The sequence below is a fragment of the Octopus bimaculoides genome, chromosome 10 (genome assembly GCF_001194135.2).
Source record: "Octopus bimaculoides isolate UCB-OBI-ISO-001 chromosome 10, ASM119413v2, whole genome shotgun sequence".
In the NCBI taxonomy this organism is placed as follows: Eukaryota; Metazoa; Mollusca; class Cephalopoda; order Octopoda; family Octopodidae; genus Octopus; species Octopus bimaculoides.
This window is the reverse complement of record NC_068990.1, coordinates 8,183,262-8,190,077: the sequence shown is the minus strand read 5'-3', so window position 1 is coordinate 8,190,077 and position 6,816 is coordinate 8,183,262. Positions and strand designations below refer to the sequence as shown.

Here is a 6,816-nt window from a genome sequence, read left to right as displayed (position 1 = left end):
ATATATGTGTGTGTGTGTGTGTGTGTGTGTGTGTGTGTGTATGTATGTATGTATGTATGTCTGCGTTTGTCCCCCCAACATCGCTTGAGAATAGATGGTGGTGTGTTTACGTCCCTGTAAATTAACGGTTCAGTAAAAGAAACCGTATGTGTGTGTGTATGTGTGTGTGTGCATATTTGTGTGTGTAGGTAGGTGAATACAGATGTCATTATTTTTGTGTATATCAGCATATAAACAGTCATACATACATTTTTGGATTTCGCAATTTACATAATGGATTATTTTGAATTTATAAAGAATGCTTGGTGTAGCTCTCCTGTGCAACTCAGAGTTTCTCGTGACGTACGATAATGCAGGAGACAACAACGTTATTTTTGATCTTCCTTTTATTAATGATTATAGTGTATTTTGTATAATACTTTCTCAATTGTTAATTAAATTTCTATAGAATGTATATTTCGCCAAATGCAATCTATACGTAAACTTTTTCTCTGTGATATAGCTGAACTTTTTCCATGCAGTCATATCTAAAATTATATGCATATACTCAATCAAACCGTGTAAATAAATGTATCTTAGAGATGTTTTTCTTCAATATATTCATATTATTTTTGTCAGTATTCCATACTACATTTATACTTTTGATATTGAATATGTATTGTACTCTCTCTTCACCATTTACATTCCATATAGTATATAACTTGAAAGTAAAAACTACTTCTATTAAAATGTATGATTTTAAACCTTTTTTGATAAATATGCATTATTATGTTCCAAAATTCTGAATTTCATTATTCTTATATATTATTTACAATCTATAATCAAGTTATAAAGTTTTGGAAATTATAAGTGACTATACATTTCAAGCATTATGAGAATACAGAGGAAACAATGTTTAAATTATTTATTTTATCAGTATATTTATATTAATCTTCTTATTTTTATTATCATTATAATTATCGTTGTACTTGTCTTACTGTTGTATGCTTTGAGCTGACTAAGCAATCACTTTTTCGAGATCTCATTGTAGACTATATTTTTTGAGATAATGTACAGAAATAGGATCCCTTCGGTTACATTTACATTTGGAAAGAATCGACCAGTCATTCCATTACTGTGATCTGTCCTTTTTAGAAATTATTTTGAAAATGGTTTTACACTTTCGATATGTGTAATATATACGCGAAGGAGCAGGAATATATATATCTACTGTAATGCTTTTAGCATGGGTATAGCCAATTAAAGAGGGCGTGAACAAACCGACACAGGTTGTCAGGCGGTGGGAGGGACAAATAAATGCAAAGTGTACAGTATATCGTCTGTCAGACTTCCCTATCAATTTATTTCTTAAAGGTACCATGTGTATGAACTCAAAAATATTATCAAAGCTTCTTCTTCTTCTTCTTCTTCTTCTTCTTCTTCTTCTTCTTCTTCTTCTTCTTCTTCTTCTTCTTCTTCTTCTTCTTCTTCTTCTCCTTCTCCTTCTTCTTCTTCTTCTTCTTCTCCTTCACGTACACCTAGTAAAACATTACATAACACCGAAGTAGCACTCAGCGTGCTCCTCCCCAATAGCTAACTGACACATAACCCTCATAATGGTACCCACATATCTCACAGGGATACTGGGCAAAACTTTCATATCATAATCTAATTTTCGCATGTAATGGTGAAACACAGGACCTACATATATGTAGAGAGAGCTTTCTCGGTTAATGCTTCATCCCTTTTATATACAATTATATGTGAAAGCAGCACGTACGAACACTTACATAAGCGCGCGAGCGCTTGCACACACTCACACGCACACATTTGTATACGCATGTATCGTGTGTATTTATATAGTTATGTCAGAGATTTTAAATATATTTTTTTTCTTTTGCAGGACTTAAAACAGTGAGGTAAGCATATGTTAACATATATTTAGTAAACCATATATCTGTTTCAAATATATGCGTGTGTGTATTCTTAAAATATGTGATGAATAATGGGAGTATGGAGTTAAATATTTAAACCCACTTTTGGTACTTCGATGATATGCAAACGATTACTTCATATAGCCTCAATATGTGTTTTAAAATGTTGGATGAAATTATTGAGTAGTGGAAAGTTTAAAGATCAATAGTTGTGAAGCTTAAATCTATGCTAGTGGTAAGAATTCAATTTGAAATGAAAGTGTTCCATGATAAAATTGGTGCAGTTACGGAAAGCAAAGATTAAACCTTCAAGATATTCAAAACCAATATGTATGTTTTTATACTACAATACTTGAGGACATAGCATTTTTCATGCCACGTTTTTCGAATTCGGAATTGAGGTACTTACGTCCTACTTAATACCATCTTTTACCAGAATCTCTCCCACAAATTTCATGAGTTATTGTATCTGATACATGACGATTTCGGAGAAACTGGGAAAAGCAGCATATTTTCTGAAATCGAAATATTTCAAACATGTTTTCAGGGATATAGGGTGATGAAAAGATTAAATGATGCCACTACTATCGTATTCAGACGGGAATGTAACAAATAACTTACGTTCTTTAAAGAAAAACTGCTGAATAAGATATGGTTCACACAACTCTTTTTACTTGATGTGAATTTTAATTTAGTATTTGACATTCAAACCGAATTGTCAACTTTTCTCTTCCAACTTGAGCTACAGAAAAGTTTTGAGAGTACTACTGTTGAAATCAGACACTAAGCATATCTTCCTCACATAATGCACGCACGCATGCACACACACACACACACACACACACGCATACACACACGTACACACACACATTCACACAAAATGAGCAACAAGTTGTTGGGACATTCTTATAAAGTAATGAAAATGCATGTCAACTGAAAAAACCCTATAAAATTAAACAGTGAAACGTAAACATCACATAGGTGGGACTGGTCGGAGATTAAACGAAGATTATACATTTACACCAATTAATTTAGGCTTGTGTTACCATAAGTTTGACAAGGTTGTTGCTCTAAAATGTTTACATAATTTGTTTTCAACACGTGAAGATAAACATATTCAGAATACACGTTCAACCGAAACATTGCATATCCAAAACAATATTTTTACACATTTTCAATAATAAATCTGAATACGTCCATGTGAAACTCAATAGCCAATGATTTTTCAACTTCTAAATGCAAATCCACGGCGGTTATCGTGCATGGAAAATTCTCTCTTATGGTAAGAAGTGTAAAAACACCATATCTGTCCAGTACTACCCCACAGAAGTTGTAGGGAAGAAGCTGAAATAAGTCACAAACATATTTTAACTAAACACTACACGGCACTGATAATACTGAATGTCTTCCGAGCTGGCGATCTAATAGTGTAACTCAGTCAATTTTTATGACTGTGTTTTAGTTAAAGTTACGGCTTTAAAATCTGTCGAGAGATATATACTTTCCGTATTTCTTATTGATAACAGCCAAGGAGCTAGAAATGCGTCTGGGAATATGGCAGGGAGCAGCAATGGGGGGATATAATATTTTTACACCAAGCATATATGTTTAGGGACATATATACGAATAAATATGCATAAATAGTGTGTTTGTGTATGCACGCTTTCATATTTAAGCCTATTTTACTATCTATATGTGATTATGGGAAGTTATATGTGAAGGAAAGTAACTCCACGTATAACTTCAGTAGAATTTATAAAACGAATATATTCATATACTTAATCTCAATTGTAAACAGTGTATCCTCCACCCCGAAAAAATAGATTTCCTTTCAACGTTTTCTGTTCCAAATTTCAAATCATATCCATATTTGCACTATTGATCGACAACCTCCTAGCTTATAATAAATAATATTTTTCTCGTCATATTTTCCTATTTTCTTCTTCCATGGTTCTTATACTCCTTTCTTTCACTCATCATTTCCGCTTCTCTCCAAATACAAGTACTTCTTATTTCCCATTTCTCATTTCCCATTTATCCATTTATTTATTTGATTATTAACACTATTTCATTATTTCCACTTTTTTACTTTAATTCGCTAAAGCCCAGATCTAGGTTGTTAGATAGATAGATAGATAGATAGATAGATAGATAGATAGATAGATAGATAGATAGATAGATAGATTAAAAAATATTAATAACATTTATCTAAATACTAAACAATATTACCAATGATTGTTACAGAGATAAAAGATTTATTTGGTATAACTCTACTCTAATAATTTATGAGCACGCAGAACAGAGGATGTAGACATATCTTTATATTTCTAATGTTTTCTAAGACATTCGAAAGTGCATATGCTGATTACTATTGTAGGTCGTAACCAGAAAACGTCTCCCCCCTGCACATGCGATTCATTGATGTAAGGGAATTTTGAGATACTACAGTATTCCGAGCTTATTGCATGACCCCTTAATCGAATCTTACCCTGATAGATCACCTAACAAAAGTACTGCTACTTTTGTTGAAACGTGTTTATGTCCGTCAATCTGAGATAGTTCACGAGGTGCACGCAGAAAAGCGAGGATTCAAAAATTACGTATCTCTTCATTTCTAATGCGCTCTAATAGATTTGAAGGTGAATATTCTGATCTCTGTCGTACTTCATCATCGGAGAAATTCTCCCCTTTTTATATGATACGTGTTTGAGAGAGTAGACAGATAAGAGATGGGTGTTGGATTGGCTTTAGCAGATGTATTACGTAAATAGCAAATTCAGAGAAGAATCCAGTTTTAGTTGTGTCATATAACAGGTATTGTCAGAAAAGATCAACAGAGATTGAGAAGCCTCGTGTGTTGTGCCGTTGACGGTTTTATGTACGTTTATAACAAGCGGTGCAATATTTCTTTCTTCAGAACTAAATCTTTTTGTGTTTACTTCTGGAAACTAGGCAGCTTCTGTTCACTTCTGGAAACGTGACCCACATGTATAAGATGTTAGGCACATATAAACAGATTCTGCATAAGCCATAAATATACAGAAAAAAAACATATAGGAGATATAAGCGAAATTTACGGCAAACCATAGTAGATAGAATATCGGTAAGTGAAATCCATGATAAATGTACGAGACACATGGAACCCTCACTTAGGTAACTTAACTAGAAATAACTTCTCGTGGCCATCAATCAAATATTTCATTCATGACAGGATGAGATACATTGACTTCACGGAAATCTTTAATGGTGAATGTGACAGGGAAGTATGTATCACCAGTAGATCTAACGCTAAATACCTCTCGTTATTGTGAAGGAGACACTCGATGTGATATACAAAGTGACTATTTACCGAGTTATAAATACTGGAAATGAAAACAATAGATCAAAGATTTGGGGACTCAGAAAGATTTATCTTGCTTGAAATGCACCTGGGAGATAGATTGCAGTAACAAAAGAATAATTTTAGTATTTTGTTCAGGATGGAATCCTGCTTAGCAGGAAACTGCTTGTAAGTAATATAAAGAACATGTTTGCAGTATGCAACCTTGACGTCCTAAGCAGTCGGAAATTTCACAGTCGGAATATACCTGTAGATCATATGGTTTCGGAAAATATATTTAGATTAATTTATGTTATGGAATAGATAAGCAAACAGGATATTTTGAAGTTGCCTTCTCTGAAATGTTCTTTATGCATCAATATTCTTTGTAGAGGCATGCATATGAGAATTCTGCAAATTCATTGAAGATTGCATTCGTATGATATCGAGTTGTCATACACTAAATTCTAATTTTGAGTATGACAACTCGATCTCGTACGAGTAAAAGGTTAGTGATTGCATTACACAAAATATCCTTTGCTTGTCTGAGATGATACTAGCCCTATATGATTCACAAATTTTGGTGTCTGCATTATACTGGTCTCCGTAAAAAAAAAAATATATATATATATATATTTTCCATTTCCGAATTCAGTAAAGATAATGAATTATCCTAAAAATTTAATGGAAAGATATATGTCTTTACTGACGTAAGAGTGTTAGTTAAATAATTCTGCTTGGATACATTTATTTATAGGATCGGTTAGATATATATATTCTACGGCAAATAAAATTACAGCTGAATAAATATATTGAGTAAATTGCGTGGTACAAAAGACAGTGTTTCTTTGAACGTGTAATGACAATGTGTCGGTGATGTCGTATGAGATTGCACAGCTACAAATCTAATATCGGTAGCGTGTGAGTTCGATGTTCAATGATACTATCAAATCGTCACTCTCTTTTTCCATTTAAGAACCTGAAAGTGTTATCTTTTTGAAAATCTGTCCTTTTGTAAACGGAAGACATTAAGATAGATGTTACTGGGAGAGAAATGCTAAACTATAATAATAACCTTATTTAAACTACATTTCTAATTAAGATGAAAATTATCGATAGATTTATTATGAAACACATCGTGTGCAGATGGTATTTAATATATTTGCATAATTCTATTTTTAATTTATTTGTAATTCTAATTATCTTGGAAACATGATATCTTTTCTAATTAACTTTCAAAATAAGATAGTCGTATCTTTTTTCTCGAATAATAAACTCAACAGTTTGCTACTCTTTTATATGTACTGAGAAAGAAAAATTCACTGAGGCCATTTCAACATTATCTGCTTTCTTCCTGTTATGTTTGCTTCAATTTCAATCATTCAGATGAACCATGTATCAATATTCGTTGATTAGTATATGATTTTTTTTCAATCCTTTTATTTTATTAACTTGCTATATTAAACCGCGTTCCTAATGGTTGTTGTTAGGCTGAAGTTCAGTTTACGTTGAAGCAATATTCAATTATATAAATACATATATACTTGCATACATATTTGTATATCATATATATATAAATATATA

The 6,816-nt window shown here is 32.3% G+C and overlaps 1 protein-coding gene across 3 annotated transcripts in view; it reads left to right on the top strand.

Moving 5' to 3' along the window:
• The window catches only part of LOC106868423 (uncharacterized), a 269,861-nt gene that overhangs the window by 168,412 nt on the left and 94,633 nt on the right, over positions 1–6,816 (top strand). For 2 of the 3 annotated variants that reach the window (XM_014913711.2, XM_014913933.2), the window contains exon 4: positions 1,883–1,898. The exons of the other annotated variant lie outside the window; for it this stretch is intronic. The gene's annotated coding sequence lies outside the window, so the exon portion shown is untranslated. The remainder of the gene's footprint in view (positions 1–1,882; positions 1,899–6,816) is intronic. 3 annotated transcript variants of the gene reach the window in all.